The sequence below is a fragment of the Gracilinanus agilis genome, chromosome 4, assembly GCF_016433145.1.
Source record: "Gracilinanus agilis isolate LMUSP501 chromosome 4, AgileGrace, whole genome shotgun sequence".
Lineage (NCBI taxonomy): Eukaryota > Metazoa > Chordata > Mammalia > Didelphimorphia > Didelphidae > Gracilinanus > Gracilinanus agilis.
In genome coordinates, this window is record NC_058133.1 from 305135949 (window position 1) to 305157214 (window position 21266).

The window sequence follows — 21266 nt, forward strand, 5'->3', positions numbered from 1 at the left end:
TCTGCTGTTGACTGTGATCACCTTGGTCTTCCTCTTGTTGATCTTCAGACCTGTCTTCTCTGCTTCTTCAGAGAGTCGTGCAAGTTTGGCTTGCGTATCCTGCTGCTTGTGAGAAAGGAGACAGATGTCATCTGCGAAGTCAAGGTCCTCGAGCTGCTTGGTGTGAGTCCATTGAATGCCCGTATTGTTGTCCCTGGTAATTCTTTTCATGGTCCAATCTATGACCATCAAGAAGATAAGGGGCGAAAACATGCAGCCTTGCTTCACTCCGGTTTTCACTGTGAAGGGAGCCATCAGTTTCCCATTATGGATGACCTGGCAGGTAAAGTCTTCGTATAACTGCTGGATGATGTTGATGAGCTTTGGGGGAATCCCGTAATGCTGCATCAATCTCCAGATGATGCTCCTGTTCACGCTGTCAAATGCCTTCTTGAAATCCACGAAAGTCATGTAGAGGGGGGCTGCCACTCGATGGACTGTTCGATGATGATTCTTAGGGTGACGATATGGTCAGTGCACGATCTGTGCTGACGAAACCCTGCTTGTTCTATTCTCAGCTTCTTGTCCAAGGCCTCCTTCAGTCTTTCTAAGATGACTCTGGTCAGGATTTTGCTGGGAGTGGATAGAAGCATGATTCCTCGCCATTTGCTGCATTGGGATAGGTCACCTTTCTTGGGTAGCTTCACTAGGTAGCCTAGTTTCCAGTCTGTCGGGACTTGTTCCTGTTCCCAGATCTTCTGCAGGAGGGGTTGTAGCATCTCTGCTGACATTTCTGGGTCTGCCTTGAGTGCCTCAGGGGGGATGCGGTCTGGACCTGCAGCCTTACCATTTTTGATGGTCTTGATGGCTTTGATGATCTCAACTTTGGTAGGTGGGCCCGTGTTCACCTGAAGCAGTTTGGTGGCTGGTGGTATGTCCGGAACAGTTGGTGGAGGCGGTTGGTTCAGGATTTCTTCAAAATGCTCTGCCCATCGGGCTCTCTGCCCTGCATCGCTTGTTATTGTCTTGCCAGTCTTGTCCTTCACTGGCTTGCTAGGGTTGTAGTTCTTTCCCGATAGAGTTCTTGTTATTTCGTATAGCCTCTTCATGTTCCCCTGCTCAGCTACTGTTTCTGCTTCTTCGGTCATATCGTGAATGAACCGTCTCTTGTCATATCTTGAGCTCTTCTTGACTTGACGGTTAATTTCCCAGTACTGTGTTCGAAGTTGCTAGTATAGTATTGAAAAATTTTTGCATCGATATTCTTTAAGAAAATTGGTCTGTAGGTTTCTTTCTCTGTTTTTGGTCTGCTGATTTTAGAATTAGTACCATATTTGTGTCATAAAAAGAATTTGTTAAAACTCCTCCTTTGCTTATTTTTGTCACATAATTTGTATAGTATTAGAATTAATTGTTCTTTAAATATTTGATAAAATTCACTTGTGAATCATGCATCTGGCCCTGGAGATTTTTTTTAGGAAGTTCCATGATGGTTTGGTCAATTTCTTTTTCTGAGATGGGATTGTTTAAGTATTCAATTTACTCTTATGTTAATCTAGGAAATTTATATTTTTAAATATTTCTCCATTTCACTTATATTGTCATATTTATTGTTATGTAATTCAGCAAAATAATTTTTAATAATTACTTTAATTTCCTCTTCATTAGAGGTGATTACCTTTTTCATCTTTGATACCATTAATTTGATTCTCTTCTTCCTTTTATTTTTATTAGATTAAACAGTAATTTATCTATTTTTTCAAAGTACCAGCTCCTAGTCTTATTTATTAGTTTAGTAGGTTTTTTCTTTACTTTCAATTTTATTAATTTCTCCTTTGATATTTACTTTTTCCAATTTAGTTTTCATCTGTGGGTTTTCCATATGTTCTTTTTCTATTTTTTTTAAGTTATAAGCCCAATTCATTGATCTTCTCCCTCTCTATTTTGTGATATAAATTTTCCTCTGAGTACTGCTTTGGAGCCATATCCCATAGATTTTGATTGAATGTCTCTTCACTATCATTCTCTTTAATAAAGTCCATAATTATTTCTCTGATTTCTTCTTTGACCCACCAGTTTTTAAGAATTAGATTATTTAGTTTCCAATTAATTTTAAATTTGCTTTCCATGAAACTTTTTTAATTATAATTTTATCACATTATGATATTTAACAGTTGGATTTATTATTTCTGCTTTTCTGCATTTGTTTGCAATGTTTCCATGCCCAGGTACATGGTGGATATTTGTATATGTACCTTATACTGCTGAGAAGAAGGTATATTCCTTTTTATCCCTGTTAAGTTTTTTTCCAGATATCTATTAACACTATTTTTTCTAGCATTTTCTTCCCTTACTGCTTTCTTATCTATTCTTTGGTTCAATTTATCTAGTTCTTAAATGGGAAGTTTGAGATCCCCCACTAGTATGGTCCTTCTATCTATTTCCTCCTTGAGCTCCTCCAATTTTTCCTTTAGAAATCTAGATGCTATATCATTTGGTGCATAAATGTTTAGTAATGATATTATTTCATTGTATATATTACCTTTTAGCAGAATGTAATTTCCTTCCTTATCTCTTTTAATCTGATCTATTTCTAGTTTGGGTTTGTCTGGTATCAGGATTGCTATTCCTGGTTTTTTGTTTGTTTTGTTTTGTTTTTGTTTTTTACTTTAGATGATGCATAATAAATTCTTCTCCAGCCTTTTACCTTGAATCTTTGAATATCAGCCTCCCTCAAATGTGTTTTCTGTAAACAAAAAATAGTAGGATTCTGGTTTTTAATCCATTCTGCTATGTGTTTCTGTTTAATAGGTGATTTCATCCCATTCATATTCAGTGTTATGATTACTAAATGTGTATTGCCCTCCATTATATTATCCCCATTAAATTCAACTCTGTTTCCTTTCTCTCTATTCCTCCTCAATAGTGTTTTGCTTTTTGTCATTCCCCCACTTCCCTCTCTCTTCAATTGTCTCCTTCTTCCCCTGTCTTCTTCCCTTCCTACTTCTCTGTAGGTTGACAAATTTCTATACCCCATTGAATATACTCATTTTTTTCCTCTCTGATCCATTTACAATGAGAGTAAAGTTTAAGCCTTGACTGTCACCACCCTTATCCTTCCCTCTCTATATTAATTGTTCATGCCTCTTTGTGTTGTATAATTTACTCCTATTCTATATCTCCCTTCTCTTTTATCTCAGTGCAACTCTCCCTTTCAGAGCTTGATTAATTTTTATATATCTTTCATATTCATATATATCATATACATATATTCCATATCATCACATTTACATATATATCTTATCATCATAAACATACTTTGTTACCCTCTTTCTTAGTAAATTCCTTCTATCTTCTCTACTACTAAGAATAAATTTTGAGAATTCCAGAAACCCTCTTTCCATGTTTTAATCTTCTTTGGAGAGGATTTTTGTGGTGAAAAGGCTATTGCTCTAGTTACTCCTCCATCTTGCCCCCCCCCATCGCCCTCTGCACTCTTTTCTTCATTATACTTTTTTGCCTCTTTTTCCAGTAGGTCAGTTTTGGGTTTTAATACATTTATTTTTTTCATTTGAATTTTGTGCCTGTTGTTACATTTGACCAATTTTGCTTTTTAAGCTATTTTCTTTCTGAATTACTTTCATTACTTTTTCCCATTTTTCTTCCCAATGTTCTTCTACTTATCTTATTTGATTTTTTATTCTTTTTTGAGTTCTTCCAGAGCTAATGACAAATTCCATTTTTTTTGGATATTATCAATGTGTTTTCTTGTTTTTCCAGCATCTCTTGTTGCTTCTGTTTTTATTTTTCCCCTTTCCCCATAGAAAGTTTTCAAGGTCAATAGGTTTTTCATTTTTTTTCACTCCTGTTCGCTCATTTTCATGTCTGTAGACTGGGAAATCTGCAAGTTGATGACCATTTCTGTCTTAGTTTCTTTTGAACTAGCAATATCTTTGCTAGTTTTGAATTCCAAAGAGATAAAAAGGAAAGGTGAAGGACCTAAATGCACAAAAATATTTAAAACATCTCTTTTTTGGGGGGGGCAAATAATTGGAAAGTGAGGGGATACCTATCAATCAAGAATGGCTGAGTAAGTTAAAGTATATGTTTGAAATGAAATACTATTGTACTGTAAGAAATGATGAACAAGAGGAACTCAGAAAAACCTGGAAGGACTTACACAAAGTGAAGCAAAGTGAAATGAGCAGAACCAAGAAAACATTATACATAGTGATACGAATATTATACAATGAAAAACTGTAGATGACTTAGTTATTTTCAGCAACAAAAGGATTCAAAACAATGCCAAAACACTCATGAAAAAAATGTCATCTGCTTCCAGAGAAGGAATTCATGGAATTTAGACTAAAGGAAATTTTTTTTCCATTTTTAATTATTTTTTTCTAGGTTCAGTTCACAAAAGGAAACTGTTTTACATGATTTCACATGCAAAATCTATATGAGATTACATATCATATCTAGATAGGGGGAAGGAAGAAGATACTAAAATTCCTTCCAAAATATTGGAAACTCTTTTTTTCTATTTGCAGCAAAATAAAATAGCATTTTAAAAATATATCAAGCATATATTTTCTTTTGTAGGAGTACCTATTTTTGAATATTTAGCAGCACATTCCTGGCTATAAGACTACGGGAAATGTAGAGTGGTAGAAGGAACAACTGCCACCTAAATTATTTGCCATCCATACTATCCTGTAACCATGAATACATGGGACTACATTTTTTTCTATTTCTTTGTTGTCATTTTTTCTTCACCTTTGATGAATAAATAACTTGATATAAACTGACCTGAATATGAATTTTTGAATTTTAAAAGTTTAACAGACAAATGAGTACAGGAGGAATCACAAGAAGCAAAGGACAAAAGAAGACAAAATGCTTCTAATTTAAACATTGTAGCTTTTGGCTGCTTTCCTGGGAGGGAGGTGTTAGGAAGAAAAACATTAGCTTGCTGAAGAGGTAGAGAAATTCTGAGTTAGATGACATAATTAGAAGAGCCAGCTACAATGTTTAGACATATTTTTTCATTCACTATTGACATCTTTAAGATGAGACAGGAAACTCGTTAGTGGTATCTGGTTTCCTTTCTCCTCCTCTTATTGTTTTGGAAAGAAAAAATGGGAAAAAACAGAATTTAAATGAAGTTTGCTGTAAACTGTGATTTGGAACAGAGGATTTGTATTGCTAAAAGACAATTAGAGAAATCAAAATACTGTTAGATGAGGATCTACTTGGATTTCTCTGCATTTCTGAGAAAGACAATCTAAGGAATTTTTTAAGTTCTTTAGCTTAATGGTACTTCTCCATGAATCAGTGCAATATTAATGTATTGTTTCTTTGGGTTTTTTGATGTTGTTCCTATGATGCTAATGTTATATGATATTATTTTAATGTCTTGTTGAGGTAAGTAATTGACTAAAATAATGTAAATTTACTTCATGGACTCAAGAACAGAAGAGTACCTTTGCTGAGCAAGGTATTAGTGATGACAAAAAGGGGAGAAGCTATCAGAGATATGGATTCCTGGGTTTAAGTTTTTCCTGAAATCAAATAAGAGCTTCAAGACCTTCAGCTTACAACTGTAATTAATTCCAAGATATATCAATTTCTTTACCCATATACTAGTTTTATCTTACGTATATACCTTTCCTTCTCTATGGACACACCATGTATTGGTGGAAGTGTGACCCAGGTTTATGGGTTGATTATAATGTTTTGATTATTTTTACTTGTCTCTTCTATTATGTAAATTTAATTATTATTTTTGATTTTGCCATAGTTAATAAATCTATTCTCTTTAAGAGTCATTGTTTTCAGTACAATTGATTGATTTTGTATAAATTAGAAACACACTACTGGGAACATAGGCACTTTAGTGGTAAATAATAGAAGAATATTTCCCCTGTATTAAGGTATCCCCCTAAAACTATGAGAAAGTGAAAGTCATAGAAATATATTGTCCTTTCTGTAAACTTCAGACTTTCCATTATGTGTGAACATGCCAGTCAAAAGAGTAAGAATAGAAACTTATAGCATTCTATGGGCTATACCTGTATAGTACTTTAAGATGTATAAAGCATATTATATTCATGATTACTTTAGATCCTCAAACAATTTGTAATCTAGATGTTTCTGCCTCATATTTCATAGCCAAGGAAACTGAGGTTTAGAAAACCTAAGTAACTTGCTCTAGGTTCACATGACTAGTATATGCAGAGCTGTGTTTAATAATCTAGAATTCTCATCAAAAACTCAGTACTCTTTTACTATATCATTTTGCTTTTTATGAATGATAAAACTTAGTAAATATGAAAATAAATGACATAGTAAAAGTAGAGTCTAGGAAGGGATATTAATATTCTTGATTTTGAGTATGATACAAAATAATATTAAAAAATCCCAAAATCAGTATTTAATTGTCTTTGAAATTTGTTTCTTGTGTATATGTGAACATTATTTTAAATTTTAAATTAAATCTCACCATTTTTATAATATATGTTTAATAGAATAATATTCCATCTCTTTAAGTTTGATAGAAACCAAAATATTATGTGAAGTAATCTTGCCTTTAAATTACCAAATATTAATAATAGATTAAAGAATAAAAGATTTTTCTCTTTCAAATAGAACATTTTACATCATACACTATTGATCACTGAGGCCACAAGAGGAGAAAATTAGTTTAGGTGTCTATTCATAACTTCATAAAATAATATATAACTGTATTATTACCATTCTCTGTCAGATAGGCTTTGCATTTGTATAATGCATTTTATTTAAACAATGGTTGCCAGGCTTCTTATTTTTAAAACATTATACATCTTTTACTCACTTTGCCATTCTTTTAAATTTCTTCATTTGTTTCAGGTAATTATGAAATAACTCTTTGAAAGTTCCAATTAATGACTATACCAACTTATTCTTTGGAAATATCTTAAATGCCTCCAATATTTATAAACTTAAGGATTGGATTTCCAATAGCATCTAGATGTTATAGTGGATAGGTCTGGTGTAAGATCCATTTCTTAACTATGACAATGGGAAAATCATATAAAATTTATTTGCATCATTTTCTCAGTCATGAAATGTGGATATTAATAATATATACTGCCCCCAATTGTTTTAATAATCAAATAAGAATGTTATAAATAAAGAATGTAAGAAAGTACCTGGCAAATGCACATTCTAGAAATGCTAATTATTATTATGTTCTTCTTTTGAAACTTATCATTTTAACTATGATATTGAATAAATATAGGAAAGGTTGGGGTAAGGTTGGTATGGACACGGTAGCTTTTATGGTCTTTATATTGTTGAAACAATAGCTTGGAAGGATACTTTTCTGGAGTTTGAAGGAGTCAATTTGATATATTACTGTTGTCTTTCATATACTTCTCCAGTATCAATCAATAGCTATTTATTAACCATTTACTATGTGCCAAATAATGTTCTAAGCACTGTGAATATAAAGAAATGTTCTTTTTGTTTATTTGATAAAATTTTGTTTTCCCAATTACATTTTATATATGTGTGTGTGTGTGTGTGTGTGTGTGTGTGTATAATGATCATTACTAATAAAATATAATTTGGTAGCCCCTGGGGGGGGGGGGGAGGCAGAAGGGAGCTCAAGAGTTCCTCAGTTAAGGGCTGGGGAAAAGAGAGTCAAATCAAAGTTTGGGGTCTTAAGGGCCTCAATTGCTGATGGCAATTAAGTGCAATTTATTGAATGAATACACAAGCTTATAAATATAAAAACCTCAAGGAAACTTTCTTATGGAAATCCAAGCAACTTTCTCATAACAAGGGTTAGCCTTGAGAGGGGGGCCTTGGGCAAAGGACTATATGCAGGGGTAAGCAGGAAGATAACAGGAACTGAAAAAGGGGAGATACCAAGAGTCTGGGAAACTTACTTTTCTGCCTGGGAAAAGATTATTACCTCAATTAGCAACTTGTTGAGAAATGTGGAAACTGAGGGAATAAGCTATTTTGTTGGTGGCAAATGTGGAAATTAAGGTATCTCATAGTCCTACACAGACCCTGGACCTCACCAGGTAAGATAATATACATTGTCCATGTGTCATTATACAATATATGTTTTCAGATTCATCATGTTGTGAAACAAGACACATGTTGCTCACATTAGAGAAAATTTCATTGAGAAAATACATTTAAGAATAGTACATTTCAATGTGCATTCAGACTTCATATGTGCCTTCTAGAGTGATGGATATACTTTTTTTTCATTATGAGTTCATTGGAGTTGAGTTAAAATAAATATTTTGCCTGTGTAATCATGTGATGCATTTTTCCATATAAATTTTTTCTTGGATTAAAAATTCAAACAATAAAATGAAGAAAGTGAAATATAGTATTTTTTACACTGAATTCTGATTCCAACCGTACTTTCTCTGGAATTTGGTGACATTTTTTTATCACAAGTCATTTGTAATGCTTAAATCATTATATTGCTCAGAAGAGCTAAGTTATTCACAGTTGTACAAATTACTGTTTTTGTTATATTTATATTATATTGTACATATTATATTTGTTAAATATAAACATATATATTATATTTTGCTGATTCTTTTTACTTTACTCTGCATCAATTCATGTAAATCCAGGTTTTTTAAAAATATATTCCTTATATGATTGGGGGTTTTGGTTTTAAAAGATTATTTTATTTTATTTTATTGCAAAAATGAATAATATGAAAATAAATATCAAGTGATTACATCTGTATAACCCAGTGGAATTGCTTGTTGGTTCTGGAAGGGAGGAAGAAAGAGGGGAAGAAAAGAAAATAAATAATGCAAACATGGAAAAATATTTTTAAAAAATTAGAAAAAGAAAAAAGTCTTTCTGTTCATCATTTCTTATAGTACAATGTTATTTCCTGTCAGTCATTTCCCACAACTTAATCAGTCATTCCTCAGTTCCTTCAAGACTGATTCCAATTCTTTGACCACACAAAAAAGAGCTATCATAAATATATTTATAATAGAGAGATTCTTTCTCCTTTTACATCTCTTTAGCAGACAGATCTAGTAATGGTATAGCTGAGTCAAAGGTTAAGTACAGTTTTATATTCCTTAGTGTAGCAATCCAGGTATACATTAATTGTGATATTATTTTAAAAAGTATTCAAAAACTTAACTCTTATACTGCTAATGATTGATCTCTGCAATCCTGAGTCAAATTGAATGTTGACCTTGCCAAAATCCCTAGCCCTTCCCTAAGGCCACACCCCAGAAGAGAGTCAGTTATCTCAGTCTCCTTACTTTTCTTTCAATGATCAATTAACATAGGTATCAAACATCAGTAGATGCCTTAGGCCCTATCCACCCTGGATACTGATCTTAACTCTACCTATTGTTTCAGGTTTTGGTAGTTTGCATTTTATGATGATTACCTCATAATGTTAATGTATCAGGCCACTAGCCTCTCCCCTTCCCCCCATACTGTTGTAACCCCAATAAAATGTGAAAAGAAATCAGCTAGTAATAAGCTCTTGATCATCAGAGCTTACTCGCTGTCTGTCTGTCTACCTTATGCCCAAACTTTCTGTGTCTGCGTGTCTTTATTCTCGCCTTATATTCTCTTTCCATTAATCCTTAACCCGTAACCCATTTTCACTCAGTCCTTGGTTCCCCTTTCTGAGTGTCCAACCCACTAGGAATCTTCGTGAAGCTGCTGGACGGCTTCACTTAGTATATAGATCCAAAATTTGTTCTAGAATACTTGGATCATTTCACAAATCCTTCAATAGTACATTAATGAATCAGTTTTCCCATATCACCTCCAACTTTTGTTATTTTTCTATTTTGTCATAATAGTCAGTCTGATAGATGTGGGATGATACATCAGAGTTATTTTAATTTACATTTCAATAAGTGATCTAGAGCATATTTTCACATGAATAGAGAGATTAAATTACTTTATCTAAGAATTTATTCATAATCTTCAATCATTTATCAACCTTGGGAATGACTTCATTCTTATTAATTTGATTCATTTCACTGTATCTAAGAAGTGAGTCATTTTTTAGAGATGGGTGGTAATTTTGTTTTCACCATTATGATTAGTGTATATCCTATCTTCTTTTCCCCTCTATTTATCAACCTCTCTCTCTCTTTTCATGCATCTATCCTCAAAAGTGTTTTTCTTCTGACCATCACTTCTCCAAACTTGCCCTCTTCTATCAGTCTGCCCTTTCTCTTTCTCCCTTCCTCTTCTACTTTTCTGTAGAGTAAGATAGATTAATAAAAACCAATTCAGAATAGAGCAGGCATGTTCTTCCCTCTTTAAGCCAATTCCAAAGAGAGTAATATCCAAGTGCTCTTCTACTTACCTTCTCTTTCTTCCCTTCTACTGTAAAAGTTCTTTCATGCAACTTTTATGTGGGCGAATTTACTTCCCTTTCACTTTCTATCAATACATTCTTTTTTCTCACCACTTAATTTTATTTTATTTTAGTTTAATATTTACTACATTGGTAATTATATAACTAATATAAAAAACATAATAACATGTTATTATGAAATTTTACTCACTTTATTTTTTCAACACATCATATTCATCTCAAAATCTTACCCTCTATCTATGTATACTCCAAACTACCTGAATAATGATTAAGTTCTTAGGAGTTGCAGTAGCATTTTACCATATAAGGATGTAAGTACAACCTTATTGATTCTCATGATTTCTCTTTTCTGTTTACTTTATTAATGCTTCTCTTTAGTGTTCTATTTGAAAATCTTAGTTTTGTATTCATCTCTGGTATTTTCATCAAGAATGCTTGAAAATCAATTTCATTGAACACCCTTTTTCCAATGAAGGATTATAATCAATTTTCCTAGGTAGGTGATTCTTGTTAGTATTCCTATCTCCTTTGTCCTCAAAAATATCATATACTATACCCTCTAATATTTTAATGTAGAAGTTGCTAATTGTTCTGTTATTCTGAGTATGATTCCATAAAATGTGAATTTTTTCATTTTTTCTTTTTTCAATACTTTCTCTTGGTCATGGGAAGTCTGGAATTTGGCTATAATATTTTTGCATTTTTTTATTTTGGGATCTCTTTCAAGAAAGTGGTTGGTAGACTAAAAAAAAGCTATTTTACTCTCTGCTCCTGGGAGACCAGAAAAGTTTTCCTTGATAATTTCTTGAGAGATGATATCTAGGCTTTCTATATGATTATAGTTTTCAGATTGTCCAATAATTCTTAGATGGTTGCTTCTGTATCTATTTTCATGGTAAGTTTTTTTCCCAACATTTTCTGCTATTTTATCATACTTTTGCCTTTTTAAAAATTATTTCTTTATGACTCATAGAGTCATTAACTCCAAGCTCAAATACTAATTTTTAAGAAAAAATATTTTCTTCAACGAGTTTTTATAACTTTTTTTTCATTTGGCCAATTTTACTTTTTTAGGACATTCTTTTCCTTAGTGAATTTTTGTATATTTTTTTCTATTAGGCCAATTTCACTTTTTAACTAGTTTTCATCAGTAGATTTTTGTGAATCTTTTACCAGTTGGCCTATCTATTTTTAAAGTATTTTTAAATTTAGAAACATTTTATTGATTACATGATTCATGATTTTTCCCAATTACACCTCCCAGTGCTAAAAAGCAGTTCCACTGGGTTATACATGTATCATTGTTGAAAACCTATTTCCATGTTATATTATTCATATTTGCAATAGAGTGAACTTTTGACATCAAAACCCTAACCATATCCCCATTGAACTATATGATCAATAATGTTTTTTCCTTATATTTCTGTTTGCACAGTTCTTTCTCTGGATGTGGATAACATTCATTCTCATAAGTTCCTCTTGATTGTCCTGGCTGATTGCATTGCTGCTAGTAGAGAAGTCTATTGCATTTGATTATGCCATAATGTATCAATATCACTGTACAATGTTCTCCTGGTTCTTCAGCTTTCTTTCTTCATCAATTCATGGAGGTCTTTGTAGTTCACATAGAAATCCTAAAATTCACCATTCCTTTCAACACAATAGTTTTCTATCACCATCAGATACCATAACTTGTTCAGGCACTCCCCAAAACAGGGACACCCCCTCATTTCCTAATTTTTTGCCACCACAAAGAGCACAGCTATAAATATTTTTGTAAAAGTATCTTTCCTTTTTATGCCTTTGGGGTACAAACAAAGCAGTGGTATAGCTGAACCAAAGGGCAAACATTCTTTTAAAACTCTTTGTACATAATTCCAAATTGCCCTCCAGAATGGTTGGATTAATTCACAACTCTACTAGCATGTATCACCTTCCTTTACTGCCATATTGGCCAGTTGACTAGGTGTAAGGTGGTAGCTCAGAATTGTTTTAATTTCCATTTCTATAATCAAGAGGGATTTAAACCAATTTTTCATGTGATTATTTGTAGTTTTCATTTTTTTTCATCTGAGAATTGCCTATTCATATCCCTTGAGCATTTGTTGCTTGGGAAATGGCTTGTTTTTATAAACTTGACTTAGTTTTTAGTTTTGTATATATTTGGGAAATTAAAACTTTGTCAGAGAGCTTTGTTATAAAATGTTTTATCAGTTTGTTGCTTTCCTTCTAATTTTGGTTGTATTGGTTTTGTTTGTACAAAAAACTTATTAATTTGATATAATCAAAGTTATTCATTTTATATTTTGTAATATTCTCTATTTCTTGCTTGGTCTTAAATTCCTTCTTTCCCACAAAACTGACAGGTATACTAGTATATATTCAACTAATTTATTTATGATTTCAATCTTTATATTTAAGTCATTTACTCATTTTGAATTTATCTTGGTATAGTGTGTGAAATGTTGATCTAGATCTGATTTTTCCCATATTGTTTTCCAATTTCCCAGCAGTTTTTGTCAAATACTGAGTTCTTGTTCCAAAATCTGGAATCCTTATCTCTATCAAACACTATCTTGCTGAGGTCATTTATCCCTGTTCTATTCCATTGATCCATCCTTCTGTCTCTTGGCCCATACCCTATTGCTTTGGTGACCACTGCTTTATAGTACTGTTTAAGATCTGCTACTGCTAGGCCCCCATTCCTTGAGATTTTTTTCATGATTTCTCTTGATATTCTTGATCTTTTGTCCTTCAAGATAAACTTTGTCACAAATTGTTCAAATTCATAAAAAATGATAGTTTGGCAGATATGTCACTGAATAAATAGATGAATTTGGTTAGATTTTCATTTTTATTACGTTAGCTTATCCTATTCATAAGCAATTAATGTTTTTCCAATTACTTAATTCCCATTTTAATTGTGTGAAAAGTGTTTTATAGTTGTGTTGAAATAATTCCTGTGCTTGTCTTGACTGATAGATTCCTAAATATTTTATATTGAATAGAGTGATGTAAAATGTAGTTTCTCTTTCTAACTCATGCTGCTGAATTTTATTGGAAATGTATATGCAGAAATACTGATGATTTATATGGGTCTATGTTGTATCATTCAATGTTGTAAAAGTTCTTAATTATTTCTCCTATGCATTTAGTTGGTTTTTTAGGATTCTTTAATTATAACATCATATCATCTGCAAAGAGTAATAGTTTAGTTTCCTCACTGCCTACTTTAATCTCTTCAATTTATTTTTCTTCTCTAATTGCTACTGTTAGCATTTCTAGAAGAATATTAAAGAATAGAGGTAATAATGGGCTTCCTTGGTTCACTCCTGATCTTATTGAGAACGCTTCTGAATTGTACCCATTGCAGTTAATACTTGATGATCATTTTAAATATATACTTTTTTATTATTTTGAGGAAGGGCTCTTCTCTTCCTATACTTTCTAATATTTTCAATAGGAATGGGTATTGTATTTTGTCAAAGAATTTTTCTGCATCTATTGAAATAATCATGTTATTTCTGTTGGTTTGGTTATGATATGCTCCATATTTGATTGTTTTTCATAATACTAAACCATCCTTGCATTCCTGATATAAATCCCACCTGGTTGTAATAAATAAGCCCTTTGTACACTTGCTGTAGTCTTTTTGCTAGTATTTATTTAAGAGTTTTGCTTTTTGATTAAGGGGATTGGTCTATAGTTTTCTTTCTCTGTTTTTGGTCTGCTTGGCTTTGGAATCAGTACCATATTTGTGTCATGAAAAGAATTTGGTAGAATGTCTTCTTTGCTTATTTTGTCAAATGAATTGTATAGTATTGGAATTAGTTGTTCTTTAAATGTTTGATAAAATTCACTTGTAAATCCATCTGTTCCTGGGAATTTTTTCTTAAGGAATTCCTTGATAGATTGTTCAATTTCTTTCTCTGAGATCAGATTGTTTAAGAATTCTATATCCTCTTTTGTTAATCTGGGCAATTGTTTTGTAAATATTCACCTATTTTGCCTAGATTGTCATATTTATTGCCATATAAGTGGGCTAGATAGTTCTTAATTATCTTAATTTGCTCTTCATTAGAGGTGAGATCACCATTTTCATCTTTGATACTGTTAATTTGATTCTCTTCTTTTTTATTAGATTAACCAGTACTTTATTTCATTTTTTCAAAGTACCAGCTTCTACTTTTATTTATTCATTCACTAGTTCTTTTACTTTCAATTTTATTAATTTCTCCTTTAATTTTTTGTTGTCTTATTTAATTTTTAAGTGGGAATTTTTAATTTGTACTTTTTCTAATTTTTTAAAGTTGCAAGCCTAATTAGTCGATCTCCCTCTTCTTGATTTTGTTGCTATAGGCACTCAGATATATATATTTTCCCCTGAGTATTGCTTTTTCTGTCTCCCATAGATTTTGTTATGTTGTCTCCTCATTTTCATTCTCTTCAATGAATATCATAATTGTTTGTATGATTTCTTTTTTGATGCATCAGTTTTGAAGAATTCAGTTATTTTCTTTCCAATTAATTTTAAATGTTCTTTTCCTTGGACTCTTGTTAAATATAATGATTATTGCATTATAATCTACAAATTTTACATTTATTATTTTTGGTTTTCTGAATTTGTTTGCAATATTTCTATGCCCTAATACATGGTCAGTCTTTGTATATGTACCACATGCTGCTGAGAAGAAAATATATTTCTTTTTACCACTGTTAAGTTTTATCCAGATATGTAGTAACTATAATTTTTCAAGCATTTAATTAACTTCTCTTCCTTACTTTTTTGATTTTTCAGTTCAATATCTCTAATTCTGAAAGGGGAAATTTGAGATCCCCCACTATTATGGTCTTATTATCTATGTCCTCCTTGAGCTCCTTTAATTTTTCATTTAGAAATCTAGATGTTTGGTACATAAATGTTGAGGAATTGTGTTACTTCATTTTTATAGTACACTTTAGCAAAATATAATTTGCTCCCTTATCTCTTTTAATCAGATCAATTTCTCCTACCTTTGTCTAATATCATGATTTCTACTCCTTTTTTTTACTTTAGATGAAACATAATAAATTCTGCTCCAGTCTTTTACACTGAATCTGTGTGTGTCACCCTGCCAAATGTATTTTATTTAAACAACATATAGTAGGATTCTGGTTTTTAATCCATGCTGCTATTTGCTTTTGTTTGATAGGTGATTTCCTCTTATTTATAATCAGCATTATGATTACTAACTTTGTATTCCCCTCCATCATATTATCCCCTTTAAATTCACCTCTGTTCACTTTTTCTTTATTTCTCCTCACTAGTGTTTTGCTTTTTTTCACTCCCCCACTTTCCTCTTCTTTTAATTGTCTCCCTCTTCCTTTGTCTCATTCCCCTTCTACTTCTCTATAAGGTAAGTTAGAATTCTTTACCCCACTGAGTATACTTGTTTTACCCTCTCTGAGCCAGTTTCAATGAGATTAATATTAAAGCATTGCCCATTACCACTTTTTTCCTGCCCTCTCTATAATGATTTTCCATGCCTCTTTTTTATGTGCTTTTCCCTATTATATCTCTCCAAAAAATTTTGGAGGGTAATTTAGTAGAGTTCATGCAAGTCCATGTACCTTCTCTACATCTTGATTCTGCCCCTATCTTCTTTGTAATGTAGTAGGCAAGATAACATGTGTATAACTACAAAGTTCCAGGACTTACCCTAATGTGGGGGAGATATACTCCAATTATTTACCACTGGAGTATGTTTCCCTGGTTGTATGATATATATTTATACAAGATTTAAATAGAGAGAGCATTGAAGGTAATTTCAAAGGGAAAGAAAAAAAATGAGAGAGAACCAGAAAGATATCCAGAATAAGGTAGAACATAATTGATATAAAGTAAAACAAGGAAGGGAACTGAGAGACCCCAAACTCTAGTTGTCAAAGATTAGCTCATGCCAGTTCATTGCTCATTCTCTATCACTGTGACCATTGAATTTATTTACATTGTCCCTGTCCTCTTTACTTTCCTATTCAATTCAAATTTTGCAAATATTATTCAGGTCATATAACTATGCTGTTATTATTTCTGTTATTCAAACTTAGGTGGATAGTAGGATAAAGAGGCCTCCTACTGTCACCCTCTCTTGTGTCTAATGCATTAGTGCCAGCATGTTCTAATTTTCAAATTTTATTCTACCTTTCCTCAATTTCTTCATTCAAATGATATAGTATAGTTGAAACACATTACAAATCTTAAAGTACTGCATAAATATTAGGTTATTAGCATCACCTTTACCATATTCATCATTAAAGTTATGTATAAATTTCTAGGAATTTAATCTTGGGCATTTGTTAATTCTTTTTTTTGGATAATCATTCACCTTCAGATGCATATGCTGAAGCATAGTTCAATTCAGATCTCTTCCTTATACTCATACAACTGATTGTGGTAAATCCTATTCATCTGATTATAATGATGCTTGTGCAATATGATGAAAGATGGTTGTAGACTTTGCCCTACAATAAGGGTTTTTACTTTTCTCTAACCCAATTTTTGCATTACTAATGCTATAAAATCATCTTGGAAACCATTTATTTGTAATCACTCCTTTCAGTTATTTCCCACTAGAGAACTGCCCAAGAAAAGGCAAAGAAGGAATGTACACATTGATCCCTTCTAAATTTTCATCTTTTAATATCTAGAGCAGAAAGGAACTTGTTATTGATAACTCATCTTTATCCTATGGAATCCTAACATTTCAACATTTTCTCATTGCCTTCTTAAATCTATACAATCAAGAACTCCAATACACCACCCATGATTTGTACTGATCTGTTCTATGGAATAACATTTACATTGAAAATCTAATAATAGACATTCCATACTTTCTCTCCATACCTTTATAAGTACCTTATAATGGGCAGGATTACCAATGGATCATAGGTGATTCTGACTTCTGTAATGGGAAAAGGATAGAGATATGATCAGATTTAAAAGAAGTGGAAGGCTGTCTTTAAGGCACATACTAGGAACTCAAGGGAAAGGATTTTAGCAGGCAGAAGGTAGAGGAAGAACAATTTGGAAATGACAACTGGTAGAATCAGGGACTTCCTGTAAGAGGAAGCTTTGGGTTCTTCCTTTCCCGAGAGGTGAAGGAATGGTGGCTTGTTGGAGTTTAGCTACCTCAACCTGACTATGGAGGAGAAACCCTTAAAACATTTTTGGAGGTATTCTGTTTGACTAGAAATATCTAGAAAAATATCGAATCATACCTGCTGTGCTTTCTAGAAAGGTTTTATCTAAAAATTCTATCAGATCAGCTTCGAGATTTTTACCTCAGGGTTTTAGACTACCTACAGTTGGATTTAGCCACTGAGGAGCAATCATAATGGGTTTTGGAGACAGCTTCTGAACTAAATCAAAATAACCACTGACGGTCATATATAGGTATCTTAGTCAACTTTTAGGGAACACCTAGATAGAAATAGGGAGCTGGTAAGGTAACTAGAAGACTCTAAAGCTCTCTCTTGTGAGGGATGTACAGGGCTGTTGGGTGAATAGCTAGATCCCTTAGAGTTAGGGACGCCTTGTTCTGATGCTCAGTGTGTATCCCCTCTTATAATGAAAGAGATACTGCTTTTATAATCAATTGTCTCCAAGGAATTTGAGCAACAGGCCCAGTGAGAGAAAGTGACTCTGCTTCACTCACTGACCGGAGGTCAGAATACATGGAGATCCCAGCTGGGTATTCAAGGGAATCCCTAACTGGATCAACCACTATCCCTTATGTGGGTTTCTCCTCTATATATCTTTTTTTATTTCATATATTCTTTTCTCTCTTGCTCCTTAACAACATTAAAGTCAATTACACAATAGTGCCAGTACTGATATAGCCTTAATATATCCTCTCAACTGAGAAATGATAGTAAGGTCTACTGACCATCTCTTTTCTTATCTCTCTTCCCCACAGTTCCTGACTAATATATCTAATTTTTAGCTTTGGTCTGTACTTTATGTAAGTCACAGCATACCATAATTAAAAACTATTATTTAAGTTTTATTGATCTCCCACCTTTTTAAAGTCTCTGAGAGAATGAAAAATAAGACAACAGACAACATGAACTCTTCACCAACTCATAGGTGCTAACATCTTCCATCACACTTATTCCATCACTAAAGTAATTTCCTACTTTCAAAATTGGCCTGGGCAATTAAACCTGAAAACAATTGCGGCTACATAGAATAGATTAATGTAAACAGTTTATTACCACTTCATTCTTGCCACCTTCCAACACCCCACACTTTAAAATCTAACCTTACATAATTTTTCACATAATATAAGCTTAGGAATTTAATACCAATATTGAGTAATTCTTGTATAATTTTTAATTCAAAAGTTTTCTAAATTAGTTTATTCTGAGGGTTATATCTGCTCAGGTCCTGGGATTCTGACTACTTTTTTTAAATTTCCTCTTCTTGTCAACCCTATCCTCCAAATAAATAATATTAGATAAAATGTTTTTATTTTTAACTTTAATGTAGAAACTTCTGAATGGAGAGTTACAAATTCACTCACAATGGTCACATTTTCACACAAGTTCAAAAAACATGCTCACAGGCAGGATCATGGATTGTCCAGTTTTGATTTGCATGAACAGAAAGAGAGGGGCGGAGCCCTAGGTGAAATTTTCCCCTAATTGAATTTGTACTAATGTCATATTGAGCAGATTTTCTAGTCTAGAATCAGTGAACTAGGTTTTATTTTTAATATAATTTCAGCAAAATTAATTTCCTTTAATATTTTATGAATTTCATTTTATGCATTTAAATGTATTATTCCAAGAAGTGGTCAGCATAGTTCACCAGACAATCAAATGCATTCACACACACACACACACACACACACACATACATAGTGTTAAGAAATTCTATTTTAAGTACTTGATTGAGTGAAGTTCTCAGAATATTCTCCTTATTCATGTTGCTAGAACTCCTTAAAAATTGTCTTAAGTTGTCTTTCAAGCTGCTCACTATTAGGAAAAAATAGAAATAAAGATTTTTGTTAACTGAAGCATGAATTTATGAAGCATGAAATTATTAATGTATCTTATCTACTCTTTTATTGTTTAGTTGTAATAGTTTATCACTTTTTTGTACAAAAATGAAGGGAAAATGTGGGATTAATATATTGGCAGCAGTGGAATAATGGTCTGATGTAGATGCCTTAAAATTTAACTCCTCCATATCAAAAGAGTAATTAAAATAGAAGTCTGCTCTGTCATATTCTCATATGCCTGAAACAGCCTCCTACTGTCCATCTGACAAATAAACTTACTGTCATTTTTTAAATTCTTCTAATTTTTATATTTACTCTGAACAACCATGCGTTCCTAATGTCTGGAAGTACTTCTAACTTTTTTATGTTCTTCCTTTACTAACAGTTTTTTGTCCTATCTTTTCCCCTTGCTAATTTTCTGTCAAACTTTTAATTGACCTCAGAAGGAAATTTCTAACACATCACAAAGTATGTTTAATGATTACTAAACCTTCAGACTTGTGAAACAATTCTGGTGTCAAGATGATGGAGAACCCCAAATCATCAATATGTAGCCTAGAAGAGAAGTAACTATGCTGAAAGAATATACAAGCTTTGAAGTTAAAAGTTCAATGATTGATTCCTGATCATTTCTTCTTATCTACAAGACCTTGAATTCGTAATATAAGATCCTTATACATAAATTTTAATATCTATAAAATGGAAATAAAGAATACAAGAATCACTTACTTTAAATGATTTTCAAAGTTTCAATAAAAAATGTATATAAATACTCAAACAAATCTGTGGATCTTAACATTATGGGTTTTTCCTCCAATGACATAGATTCACTTTCATTAATATCTGTCTATCTCATGCAACTCCTGTTCCTCCAATTTTTCTAAGACTTCACCATAGTTGATCTACTGAATGATCTATGGGCCATTCTCTGAACACTACAAATATGTCAGTGGAGTGCACCTCATATGCATCAAATTAACTTTACTTTGAACAAAAGACCAGCCCATTTTCTTAATTTTTCATGTATTTATCTAATGGCATCGTTTGTTTTGTTTCTCCTTCATAACTCCTTGTTTGTAGGTGGTATATTTTTCATGAAACTATCATGAATTCCTCTATTATTAAATTTTTAATTCTTTGGAACTGAATATGATTATAGATAAAATTCTTATATGACTTTAAAATTTGGAAAGCATTTTATGTATATTTTCTCATTTTAACTTCAGAAGACCTTGTGAAGTAAATAATTTTCATTGACAATCTGGAGATACAAAAAACAAGTATTAGTTTTGGTCAATTATAAAGGTGCCATATACTGCTGAGAAGAATTATGCCTTTCTGTTTCCATTTAATTCACTCCAAATTGCCATTATTTTTAATTTAACCAAGATTCTATTTTCCTCTTTGTTATTTTTATTAGATTTGTGTAGTTCTGAAAAGTCTCCCACTTTTATTGCTTTGTTATCTATTTCTGTCTATAGTTCATTTAGTTTTTCTTTCAAATTTGGATGCTATAATATTTGGTACATATAGGTTTAATATTGATAAGGAATCATTATCTTTGGTATTTTTAAACATAATAGAGTTTTCCCATTTATCTTTTTTGATTATATCTATTTTGACTTTAACTTTGCCAGAAATCATGATTGCTACCTCTGCTTTCTTTGTATGAGCTGAGGCATAACATATTATGCTCCAGACATCTATTTTTACTCCATCTGTGTCTCTTATTTTGAGGTATATTTCTTGTTAACAACATATTGGCAGGTTCATGAGTAATAAATTTGTGGATAAATTTTATCCTATTCACATTCAATATCATAAATCATGTATTTTCCTCCATTTTTCTTTTTTATTCTTTTTTT